General features: G+C 41.4%; 2 protein-coding genes and 1 long non-coding RNA gene across 3 annotated transcripts in view; 1 reads left to right on the top strand and 2 right to left on the bottom strand.

The window, feature by feature from the left end:
- LOC148365782 (uncharacterized) overlaps positions 1–13356 on the top strand; it is a 43113-nt gene that overhangs the window by 10197 nt on the left and 19560 nt on the right. The window contains exon 2 of the mRNA XM_088336215.1: positions 11221–11256. The gene's annotated coding sequence lies outside the window, so the exon portion shown is untranslated. The remainder of the gene's footprint in view (positions 1–11220; positions 11257–13356) is intronic.
- Positions 1–13356, bottom strand: part of npr3 (natriuretic peptide receptor 3) — a 30066-nt gene that overhangs the window by 8625 nt on the left and 8085 nt on the right. The gene's annotated exons all lie outside the window — the stretch shown is intronic.
- LOC148365784 (uncharacterized) lies at positions 1728–3201 on the bottom strand. Its single transcript, XR_015850508.1, has 2 exons — positions 2956–3201; positions 1728–2191 (listed from the first exon to the last, which is right to left on the bottom strand). It is a non-coding gene; the product is annotated as an uncharacterized LOC148365784 (long non-coding RNA).

Consider the following 13356-nt stretch of genomic DNA (forward strand, 5'->3'; position numbering starts at 1 on the left):
TGTCATAAAATGTGTATATTTATACTGTTAAAGTTTGCAATGTAATTATTAAATTCAAATAAAACATTTTCGTGACTAAAATCTTTGCGCTTTATTTATCGTAACTATAAACTAACTCAAAGGGGGAAAAGTTCAATTATTCATTAATCATGACATTTCCAAGCAGCAAGTTTCGGTATCGATAGATAGTACCCTGTTTTTACTTGGATCGGATCACCACTAATATTCCCAGTTCCGCCCGACCCTACCGAGCGCTCGTTATGCCAATGAGAGTACCAATGCCTCCTACTGTAGTGGAGTTGCAATTGCAATTTTTTCTAGGACAGTAAAGAAAAAAAAACATTGTTTCCTGAGGTCAAACGCACCCCCCTTCAAGGAGCCACAGGTGGGTGCGCCCCACTATTTGAGAAGCACTGGTGTAGGGCCCATTCATGCATTTAAATGATCGCAGGTCACAAATTCAAAACAATGGCCCAATCCCATTTCTCTCACTCGGCCCCGAGAACCCTCCAGTGAGGTCCCTCGATAGAGGAGTGCCCTCATCGAGTGGAGTGCAAAGTGGAAAAGGTTTGGACAAGACTTGCAAGGTTCCACCCCTGTCCAGGAGATGGCGGTAATATTAATTGGCTGTAGACCTTAGTGACGTATAGGCCTACGTCACATGTAAACAACTCGAGTCTCAACGTAGTGTGTCAGTTGGAGAGTTCGTGCAACGTTAAAAATGCCCGCTACAGCTGTGTTATTACCGATTGCCTGAAAGCTCATCATCTTTTCCGTGTCTCCAATCAACGGAGGAGAAATGTGCTATACTGAAGACAGCTTTGGCGCTATGTAGTGCTGATTCATCTTTACAAGGTACGTACACTCATTAAAAAAAATGACCCGTTCGGTCAAATACAGTAAGAGTTAACATACAATGCACGTTCACATAATACCCTATGTTTGTGTAGACATAAATGGCAATCTACTTATTAGTATCTTAATGCCATTTTATGACATATAGTAGGGGTTTTGAATGTGTGACATGACGAAAAGTAAACAAACACAAGAACAGTCCACCTGACCCTTAAGCTGACATAATATCGTCACCAAACTTCCCTGTACGACCCAAAAACCTTAGTTCATAAGGAATTTAATTCAAAAGAGTTGTCATTGGATATAAAAAAGGTCATTTCAACATTTTTTCATGATGCTTACATCACAGTTAAAGCGGTCTTTTTCTTTTCTATGCCCACTTTTATGTCTAAATTGTTATCTATTGTGTTCCAGAGTGGCTGTCCCATAAGCGTGGACAGGTTGGACAGGAATGTTCCCATCCTGTGCTTATGGTTGGATGTGGAGTCAGAACTCATTCAGGACTTAAGGTTGAGCAAGAAGGTTATGTGGGCCCTGCATGAGCTGCTAAAGAGGGAACAGGGCCGTGGCTGGAGGTCCTGATCTACGTGTACTGGCTGGCCCACGCTCTGTCCTACCGTGTGGTGTCACGGGTCTTCAGGGTTCCCAGGTCCACCGTACAAAGAATTGTCCACAGTTAATATGGAATAAATTGCCCAAAAGCCATATTTAGGCTCTTTAAGTCAGACCCACATTTGCATTATGTGCTTTTCTGCATTACTATTCAATAAACATCTTCATTTTGAGTAACACCTTGGTGGTTTATTTCATAATGATGTGAGATACTGTGTGTGAACTATGTGACTGTTGGACAGAAAACAACTACAAATCACTCCAGCTTAAATAATAGTTTACTTTCAGAAAAACAAACTCACATTGGGCCAAAATACATAATAGTAAATAATGTGTCACAAATTTTAACAAAAATATACCAATACTTCCATGAAGCTGGAAAACACAAACTGGAACTTCATTGAGTTCTTAATAAAAAAAACAATATTATCCTTTTATAAAACAAAGGGAAACATTGCAGAGATGTCACTGTTCTGGAAATTTGTCCACGAGCTTCCCAAAAAGGACGGGAACCGCTCAGTTTTGGCCACAGTTTCTTCGAGCCTTTTCCTCACTCCGGCAGACTCCGCTTTCAAAAAGTCAAGGAGTGTATCGTGCTTCCTTTTTTTCTGGGTGATTTGGGGTTTGGCGCCGGATTAGAAGGTGCCAACGACGTGCCCGGTGGTGTGGATGGCGTGGTAGCTGTGATGGTGACCAGCTCTTCCACGGGACGTTCTACAGTGGCCTTTAGGTTGGGTGGAAAAAACAAGAATTACTTAATGCTGATGTATTGTACAAAAACAACTGAGTATAGGATGCTCAGCAAGTTGATGTGAGACAGGAAATTATAGGATGTGTTCTGGATAATTATTTGATAGTGAATAGATACACAAAATTGACATGTTATTCTTATGGCTGTATGAGCCTTCTATTGGCCAGCATCACATATGCTTTAGAATTGTCTCCACATTTGGACAACATTTTGAGAAGGTAATTAGTTTACTTAATATGTGTTTACAGAGAAGGCAGTGGACTATGTGATAGTAGTTTGTTTCAACTGTATTTCCACGTGAAATTCGGAGACATTACTCATAATGCATGATGAAAACTAATGCATTCTGATCTCACATGAAAGAATCATATTGTAAATAAAACACGACACCCGAAATTGTGTGCAGTAAACAAGCGCTTATGTCCAGAACGGTATTCTGACTATGCTCCTTTAGCGACTGGCCATGTACAGTAGATGTAAAAGGACGACTCGTTTAAGATAAAAACAGGGATGGGCTGAACCGTGATTTTCTGCCCAGTTATCCTACTTTAAAGTTTGTAGCGTGAAGATTTTTTTTTGCCAGCTCCCTTGGTAGATTAGTGCACTTCGTAAAGTAGCGATTTTGCAATGTTCGTGTTTTAACGCGAAAATACGATTTTCTATTGCATTTACGTCTAACTAAGATATCTCAATACATTTTGTTGCAAATACATGCGTGGTTGTGGAAAACTACTTACATTTGTGCGGTTCCTTTCCGGGCATGTTTGTTGATATTGAGAATTCGCAAAGCCTTCTGGGTAGTCACTTCGCCGCCAAGTGAGGTCGAGAGCCCCCTCGGTCTTGAAGTGGCTACGACATGGTTTGAGGGCACTTCTGCCTCGGTCTTGAGAGTATCGGGACACACCCCATTTTCACGTGAACGCGCAAACCGAGTGACTAGGGCACATAGCGAGTGAAAGTGCGAAGAATGGGACTCAGCCAATGTTTTTGTTGGATTGAGAGTTGGAACATAACAGTAGGTAGAGATCGTGTGTGTGTGTGTGTGTGTGTGGGTTGTTGGGTTCAAACTGTTTTATCACCATCCAGACAGAAAAAGCGCACGGCGTACGGGTTGTTTTGATGGAAGGGTATGCAAAGAATGTTATTGAAATGAAGCAAGAGTCAGGCAGGTGTGATGGAATTTTAATGTGACACCAACGTTGTCTGTCAATGGTTATGGTCAATTGTGTCGGGAGTAACTCTTTACAAAGGAAAGTTCTCTTGGAGCGTGAGTTTTGTAACACAGTGTGTTAAAAGCAGAAGATGAATTAGAATCCAGTCTGTTCATTAACTGTTCCTTCACCGTCAATGTAGTAATACACGACCCCTGTTCCGAAAGCAACACAGTGATAAAAACATTAACATCCTCTGTAATATTACTGAATACAGTTACGGTGGCGCCGTCTTGGAGTACGCCAACGCGTGATTTGTCCCTACTGATATTCTGAGATTTGTCCAACCAAATATACACACATCCAAGCAGTATTGCGGAAAGGCAAAGCTCTCGATTTACCGGTTGTTCTACGTTTCTACCCTTACCTATGATCATGAACTGTGGGTCAAGACTAGGACCGCACGATTTTGAAAAAAAAAAAAAAACCCTACCTAATTGCGGGCAGCACGGCGGGACAGTGGTTCGCGTGTGTGCGGCACAGTTCTGAGGTCATGAGATCGAACCTTCCTGTGTGAAGTTTGCATGTTCTCCCCGTGGTTGCGTGGGTTTCCTCCGGGCACTCAGGTTTCCTCCCACATTCCAAAAACATGCATTTCAGATCAATTGGCCGGTCCAAATTGTTTCTAGGTATGAATGAGCAAGTGAGTTGTCTGTCTCTGTGTGCCCTGTGACTGGCTGGCAAGCAGTTCAGGGTGTCACCTGCCCACTGCCCGAAGATAGCTAGGATTGGCTCCCGAGACCCTACTGAGGATAAGCGGTGCAGATAATGGACTGATGGATGGAACCCAAATTGCGATTTTTCAGACCTGAGTTCTAATTTTGATGCGATTTTCGATTTTAAGAGAAAAGTGCATTTCTGTGTTTTGTTTTTGGAGAGAACATAAACGTAGTGACATGCAAACATATCTCGAGATAACCTCATTTGAGACTGAAAGTATATGACTGTAACAAAATAACAAATATACAAATAAAAACAGAATTGCATTTGAATAAATGTTCTTTATTGTCATCATTCAAAAGTACAACGTAAAATGGAGGGCTACTTCTTTTGGAGTAGGAAAGCTAATTAGAGAGAGGCTGGCTAGCTACACACTAGCGTCGGGTCCCCGTGACTTCTGCAATGGTTTTGTGATGATTAAAATACAAGAGTCACAAATGTAGAGGTTTTCCACAAGTAGTAGCTTTAAGTCGTCTGTTTCATTGGTAGTGGATCTGGCTTTGGGGACTAGTCACGTTCGGCAACTTAAGAGTTGTTAACCTAGCTGTTAGCTTTCCTTTCCGATGCCATCCATCCATTATCTGTACCTCTTATCCTCAGTAGGGTAGCGGAGTGCTGGAGCCCATCCCAGCCATCTTCGGGCAGTGGGCAGGGGACACCCTGAACTGGTTGCCAGCCAGTCGCAGGGCACACAGGGACAGACAATTCGCTCGCTCATTCACACCTAGGGACAATTTGGACCGGCCAATCAACCTGACATGCATGTTTTTGGAATGTGGGAGGAAACCGGAGTGCCCGGAGGAAACCCACGCAAGCACGAGGAGAACATGCAAACTCCGCACAGGAAGGTTGGTAGCTGGATTTGAAACCATGACCTCAGAACTGTGCCGCACACGCGCTAACCACCGCTCCGCCGTGCTGCCCCCTTCCGATGCCGCCTCAGTCAATTCCCGGACACGATAAAAATCCAGGGGGGACCTGCTGGTGTTCAGCTTTTCTCTGTGCTCTTCTGACTTTGCCTGGAGTCCGATTTGATTGACCATTAATTTTCAATGTAACAGGCCGCTGAAGTTATGATCTGACGTTGTGCATTGAGAGAAGCCAGGGGATAGGGAGGCCTGGGGTTCCCAGCTGAGGCCACTGCCCCTGCGACCCGACCCCGGAAGAAAATGAACGGATGGAAATAAGAAATACAGGAGCAACTTAAGCAATGGTGCAAACAGGCACACATAATTTGCAGTCAAGCAGTGCTAAACTTTGCTTTTTTTTAATTTTTTTAATTGTTTTTGGCATTCACCATCACTGCCCAGAAATAGAGAAGGAAATATTCGAGTGGTTTGAAGACAAAGGCAATATGCATATGGAGTGTCTTCACTGTCTTTTTGCTAACATTATACTTAAACTAAAAAGTGTGATTAAATACAGGTCTGTATTGCGCAACCTACTAAATAAATCCACAAAAATGTTCGTATTTTGTAACAAAATATACCTTTCAAAACTTTAATCTGTAATAGTGTAATAGTTGTAGAAGTAAAAACAACTGACGTGTGTGGGCCATGCACAAATTCCAATAATCCATTAGTCAATTCGTTAAAATTAAAAAAAAACTAACTATTGCTGCCGGTAACTTGGTTTGATCTCAGGTTTTGTACATGTTTAATAATGATTTGTTTGCGTCATGCAGGATTAATGTTGCTTACTATTGTTCTAAGCGATGCTCACAGACTTTGTGTGATTGCTCAGACTCGAGGTAAGCTTACAGGGAAATTGTCCCTAACGTTGGCTAACCAGTGCGCTGCCCGTTGAAAGATATAATGATGATATAATTAATTGAATAACATTATTAATGAAAAGTTAAAAACTACTGAACGCTTTGAAATGACTTCCAATGCTGAGGTGCCAACTGTCTAGAGTAGACAAACTTTCTGTTCTTGTCTGTTAGACTAAACAAACATATTGCCCGCCGGGCATCCGTGTTCCCCTGTGGACTTACTACAGAAACTGCATTTTTCACACCCGTGAAGTTAGCTCAGGGCTTGGCAAACTCATTGAGTTGCGGGTCGCATTAGGTTAGAACATTTTGCATAGAGGCCGGGCACGGATGGGGAGAAAAAAAATGGCTGATTGATGTGTTTAATTCTTTTTATATGCTGATACAAATTATTGAATCATGATTAATTCTTTTTATATGCCGATAGAGTCTTGAATCTGGTACCTTGGCATTGAAAATGGATAACATAAGCCTATCCCATTTTTATTGTTTACATTTACAGGCACAAGTTATATTTCATGTTATATTTGTTTGTAAAGGGACCATTTAATCTACTTGATTTTGAATCAATCTAAATTCATAAATAAATGTACTCATTTAATGCATCAATCAAAGCAAAGTTATATAATACAGTATCTCCCTTTTTAAGCACAATATTTGATCATTTGCAGAGAAAAATTCAAAATGCAATCACTGTAGCATGAATAAAATTAATAAAACAACTAGAAAATAGCAAGTACAGAAGAATGTAGCCAGCTATTTGAATTTTGGTCATGAGCTCAATGAAAAACAGTTTGATGGGGACACAAGAAGGGACACTAAGGATTAGACAGGCACCAAAGCAACAACACATTCTTATTGGTAGTACCCTCTATCCTGTATACAGACGCTCCCCTACTTTCAACCAATCGATTTGCGAACATTTTTGGGGAAATGTCGAAAAATATCCGGACATTGCTGTAAGTTAGATTTTGAATTGTGTGCACTTTTTTTTCGAGTACACGACAATACTAAATACGCTGCTGGCGTGTGACGCTGTCAGAGGTCGCCCAGAATCCACCCTGAAGAAGAAATCCGCTTCCTCTTCTTAGTCCGTGTGTAAACATTCTATACTGTATCTCCAGTGCGCTAAGAACTTTAACATTTTTATTGTTTAATATTTCGTGCATCCATTCAACATGGTTGGTGTAAAGTGTAAAGAAGAGGCGAGCCGTTTCTCTTGAAATTAAAGTGGAATAAGAAAGCTTGATGCAGATGAGAAAATGGTCAGAACCCTTTTTGGTCAGGCCACTTTTTACCGCGGACGAGGACCTCTTGAAGCGCATAGTCCAAAAGTAAACTCAACATTATTTATCTTTATCGAGCATATTTTTTTATGAAATGTTTATTTTTTAGTACAAAACAATACAAAACAAGCCTTAAAAACCTATAAACCTTAAACATACAAAATATAGCACTGAAGCAACTTACAAAAAAATTCAAACGATCGTCCAGAACCAATCTCGTTCGTAAGTAATTTCGTAATTTAGTGTGCCAAACTAGATTAAAATGCATATGTGAATAGAATACAATAGAATAGATTGTATTGTCATTGTCAGAAATGAAATGCACAACAAAATTAAAAAGTGCTATCCTGGTGAAAGAAGATAAAAGTTAAGATAATCAGCTAGGGGTAATCGAAAAAAAGTAATAGTAAATCAAAATTAAAAAAAAAAATAATAATAAAGAACGGAATCATCCCTTGTCATTATTGCACATCCCTGCATTTTAAAGCACTAAGGGTGATCATTGCCCCCGGGCCGTAGTTTGCCCACCCCTAAATTAACGGTTCTTGCTAAATTTGCAGAACTATATCAAAATACACTTTATATAAAAACTCTATTTTATGAAACCTGGGAGTAATTATTTGCACAGCCCCAAAGGAAAAAAAAGGAAATCTTTTTGCCTTAATGTCATTTTTAAAGCCATAGAATTTCCTGATTCATATTAATTAATACAACCTCTTGGTTGAAATGACTTTGACACTTTTTATTGAAATCATTGCAAGTTATTAAAAAAACAGTGAAAATGAATCTAATCATGAGGGTAAAGGAGATGAACCACAAAATACGAAATGTAAAGATGTTTTATGGGCCGAAATTTTCGTTGGTGCACTAGTTGATAAATAAATAGAAGCGAGCAGGCGATGCAATCTAAAACACTCGCGCCGGCGAACCATTAACAAGGAAGATTCAGACTCTGGCTGGAACATTCCACACAACTCTGTCACTTAAACACACCTCCTGAAATATGCCTTGAGTAAGTGGGACAAACTTCACCACAGTCCTGCCAGTCCTACAGCACCTTTAATTACACTGAGCTCTGCACACACTGCTCACCCTGTCTGCTCTGCAAGCTATTCCTCAAGCCAATGCTAGCAACCGGCAATCATTCATATTTTATTCATATTTACTAGAGAACTAACACTAGTCAGAGAACTAAACACGATGCACCGATTGACCGTGAATGTCGGGGGATCAAGTGCCCCTCAAAACGTATTTATAAATAGGACTGTTGTAGTAATTTGTAATATCGTTAGTCTAAAAACAAGGATGTACAGTGTGTCACTGAATTCCTTACGAACAGGGTACAGGAAGACATTCAAGCGGTGCAAACCTTTTCAATGATTCCGTCTCTCTTAGTGTTGACCGGAGGACTGCTGGGTAAATTGACTGATGCATTTCCTGTTTATCGTTAGTTTATGTGGGGAATAATATTGCACTTTTTTGCCCTACCGGTCAGTACTAGGCTTTGTTTGGGGTAAGTTACTAGTTCGACCTTTGCATGAGGCCAATATTTCTGACAGTCTGTGATTGGAATGCATTTTTGGATTGCTACATCACTGTAATTATGGAGCCTTACTTGTAAATGTATGAATCCTTTTCAATGAAGACCTCCCAAAGCTTCACACTTACCCATTCACACGCACTCAAATATATAACGATAGCAAATCTGACACCTGTTTATTGGGGGCATTAGGGATTTAAGGACATATAACAGGGAGCCGGGAATCAAACCTGCAACCTCTTGATCCCAAGACGAGCGCTTTACCTCCTGAGCTACTGCCGATCAGACCTAGATTTGACATAATTATGTGGTTGAACATGCATTTCACACCTAGGCCTTCAGCAGAGGTAAGAGCATAAGGCATAGCCCGTCAGGCCTAAAATGTGAATCACTACGTTCAGGTCTGGTTGGGATTCAATCCCACTTTTTTTGGGGTTATCCACCCGTCAGTATTCTCCTTTGTCTCTCTGCTTCTCTCTCCCTTAAAGTGCCACATGCATTAACGTACTGCTGCTGTGGCTTATAGTCCAATTTTCAACCCGGCAAAATGACGGCCAGCCTTAATATTTTCCTGTCCCTGATGGAAAATTGTTAGTTAATTTAAATTCTGCAGACACAGAAATGTATATGATGTAAAAGTTTACAGAGTATTGTTTGACTTTGATTTTGTTACAAACGACTAGCTGTCTGGTGGCATGTCCGAGCGGCGTGGGGCCCTTCACGTCCTCTCTCCCGCACAGCCCGGAATGCCTACTTTCCGCATGGACAGCGCTCTGTAGACCCAGAGAACCAAGTGCGAAGCGGGGGTCCTGAAGTTGGCCTCAATAGGCTCTCTTCCTCCCGAGTCCTCACAGATAAAAAATGAAATTTTAGGTTTGCCTCTGGTCTGTCGCACAAATCAAATAATTGGTCTGGCTTCGACCTTTCTTAACTATATCCAGCTTTTCTCGAATAGCACGTCTAGAAATCGCTTTCACAGAAAATCTGCTTCAGCAATTGTGGGTTGACAAGAACACTATTAAATCAACACAATATATCTAGCAGCTTGCTACAGACAGTTTGCTAATACACTCTATCAATAACCAATCGTTGCTCTTCGTCCTCTGTAAGTTTAACGGCGGTTGGTTGGCCCCATCATTTTGGTGCAATACCTCCAACCAATCATAGTTTGTGAAAACACTGATGTTTCCCTAGGCCAACTATAAGGTTCTGGTGTCGCCAACTCGAAATATGTTAAACCAACAGATTTATCGACACTTATTTCATGCTACAGGACCAGCAGAACTGATTGAGAAGGCTTCTGGGTAGATTTATGTCCCTGGCTAATATGTGATAGGTCAAACACACATAAGCGGCGCAACCAAAGGATAAGCAATGAAAGGAAACTAACAGAAGATTTGGAATTTTTTAACAAGTACTGATGGACAAAATATGATTAACATCACACGATTCTGTCATGATTACTGATTCGGGGCACCCGCGGCTGCCCCGTTGGCGCCAACAGCCCTGGTCGCTGATTGGTTCCCTGCCAATTTTCTCCCTGTTACCAGCGTCAGACCGTTCTGCGAACCTATACTTTCAGCTAGGCAAGCTCTGTACTATCCGACATTCTCCTGCCCTGTTTTCCCCTGCCTGATACCTGTTGCCGACCTGTTTCTGGGCCTGTTTCCTCCTTGCTCCTCCGTCCCGGCCATCGACCTGTTTTGCCCTGTTTCCTACCTGATCACCTGTTGCCGACCTGTTTCTCGACTCGTTACTGCCCTTGCTCCTCCGTCCCGGCCATCGACCTGTTTTCCCGCTGCCTACGACTACCCTCGCTCGACACGGAAGTGCCACTTCCGCGTTCCTGCCATCAGCTACCCGTGTCTGATTATTATCGGATCGTGGAAGCAAGCACTGCTCTCTCTTTTTTTAATAAAACTGAGTAAAACAAACGCTATTGGGTCCTGTCTCCGTCTCTGGCTTGTGACAGATTCAGATATCTTTCAGGCCTGCAGAGAAGTCCTTAGAGGCCCCGACTGCCCCACACTGACAAAGTTTTGTTTAAGAGTAGAACAAGAAAGGTCATAGAAACGACAATGGGTCTTACTTCCTAATTGTAACGAAGCATGATTGCTCCATTCCTGTAATTAAGGAGCTTTATTTCAACTCGCAAAGTATTCAAATTCGACAATTACATAATTGGTTTAAAGGTTCTAAAAATGACAATATGTTTCACTTTTCGAACTGTGAAGGAGCAGTGAGTTGAATTGACAAAGGAATGTCAAGCATAGTCAAAATTGAAGACATGGAACAATTTTCCACAGAGCATCCTGTTCAGGTCATGGCCTTTGCAATGAATCAACTGTCTGCTATTGGGAGACACCAGACGTCCATACAGTTTAGTGAGGATTAAGGGGCGCAGATTGTCCACATCCATCATCTGTTAACTCTCTTTTTGACCGCGATCTGATTTATGTGTTCTTTGATTTTAGATCAAATGCCAGCCGTGGAATGCATGGCGAATCACTGTGAGTACAACATTTTTTACACTCATCTCAGAGCTCCGCACTAGTGTGGTAACGCGCTCCTTTAACTTAATTACTTTTCTCGGTAAGGAGTACTGTAACACGTTATTATTAACATATTCTAACTCTACTGTCGTTACAACATGGTTTGTACACTGGTACTTATCAAAAGCAGATAATGAATTATAACGTCCTCTGATTGCTAACTTATCATCCATTCATCCATTATCTGCACCGCTTATCTTCAGTAGGGTCGCGGCGGTGCTGGAGCCCATCCCAGCCATTTTTGTGGAAATGGGTAGGGGACACCCTTGAAGTGGTTGCCAAACAGTCGCAGGGCACACAGAGACAGACAACTCAGTCGCTAATTCCCACCTAAGGACAATTTGAACCTGACATGCATGTTTTTGGAATGTGGGAGGAAACTGGAGCGCCCGGAAGAAACCCACGCAAGCACGGGGAGAACATGCAAACTCCACACAAGAAGGTTTGATCCCATGACCTCAAAACTGTGCCGTGGACGCAATAACCACTCACCCGCCATGCTGCTTACGACGTATCATACAACCCTAAATTCACCTGCAATGCTCAAGAAGAGTGAAAGTGTTTTATATTTATTCATATATTTTTATTTACCTACTAAGTACAACTGAATACAGTTATGGTGGTGCTGTCTTAAGAGCAGAGTACGAGGGTGCTGAATTTTTCCTCATATAGAGATTCTTCCTACCATATATACTCGTATCCAAGCCATATTTAAAGCGATAAAATAAAATACTAAAATTAGGGGAGCAGTTTATACGCGCATAATTGGTTGTGTGTCACCAGGAGTAAATGGTTGGCAGTGTGTGAAGACGGGGAGTGGCTGATACAGGAACAACAAACAAACTCTATCAGGGGGGCAAACGTGAGCACAGAAAATCTGCTGAATAGTATTTATTTTTATTTGTGAAACAATTTCTACAAAACACCTTGCCCTGAGAAAAAGAGAAAACGTCTTGGACAGAACCCAAAAATGGAAAAATCTTCGAGTAGTTTGAAGCCCAGGGGCAAAATGGACATGGAATGTCTCGTCTCAGTGTTTGTTTGCAAGCTCTCAATATTACACAGGCCACAAAATATGAATGCTTTACTGCTTACACAGGTTGGTGTACGCCTTTCTTCCGTTTCTTTTTTTATGTGGCTATTTCAAAGCAGTTTTAAGGGTTTAGCTTCAATGCGAGATTGCGAGTATACAGTATTAGGGAATTTGTAACTAAATAGTAACTTTTAGAGTAATCCGCTACTTTCATGTGTCAGCCAACAGTGCTCCTCATACAAAATGTTTACTATCCTTGACATTTGTGGTCTTGTTTGCCTGGTGTATTAAAGTGAGTTACGATTTTACATTCCCTGATATTTGAAAGCTGAACTGAATTTGTGACTTTAGTATTTCTTTTTTATTGGAACAAATTTTGTAATTTTTTGTTTAATGCTGTTCTCATTTTTTACATTGATGATAATGAGGCTGACACTTGTTGATGTTGAATATTGAGTAAAGTATTGTTACCCAGTGCAAAATCAATTGCAGCCTGGTCATCCAGTAAGAGGAATTACCTCTTGTGTGGTCCCTTCTCAAGGTTTATGTTCCACATCGTGAGGTTTTTGAGTTTTTCCTTGCTCTCATGTGGGTTTCAGATCAGGGAATGTTGTAATTGTGGCCTGTGCAGTCCTTTGAGACATTTTGTGATTAAGGGCTGTACAAATAAATGAGTGACTTGTGTGTGTGACTTGGCACATCGCCTCCCAAAAAAGCACAGTCTGTTTAATACTAACTATACTACGTAATTCTTAGACTATAACCCAATATGACTACAAGACGAGAGGAAGCTCACTTCGGCAAGGGGAGAAAAGGCACTTCACACAGGAAGGCAGGTAATTGGAATTTAACAGCTCTGAACTGAGGGGGCTGCACGGAGGCTGAGTGTGGTTAGCACGTCTGCCCCAGAGTTCAGAGATCCCTGGTTCAGTTCCAGCTACCAGACTCCCTGTGCAGAGTTTGTATTTTCTCTCTGTGCCTCTGTAGATTTCTTCTGGGTACTCCAGTTTCCTCTTTGAACACTG

Source organism: Urocampus carinirostris, chromosome 5 (assembly GCF_059441175.1).
Source record: "Urocampus carinirostris isolate Australia breed hairy pipefish chromosome 5, RoL_Ucar_1.0, whole genome shotgun sequence".
Taxonomy (NCBI): domain Eukaryota; kingdom Metazoa; phylum Chordata; class Actinopteri; order Syngnathiformes; family Syngnathidae; genus Urocampus; species Urocampus carinirostris.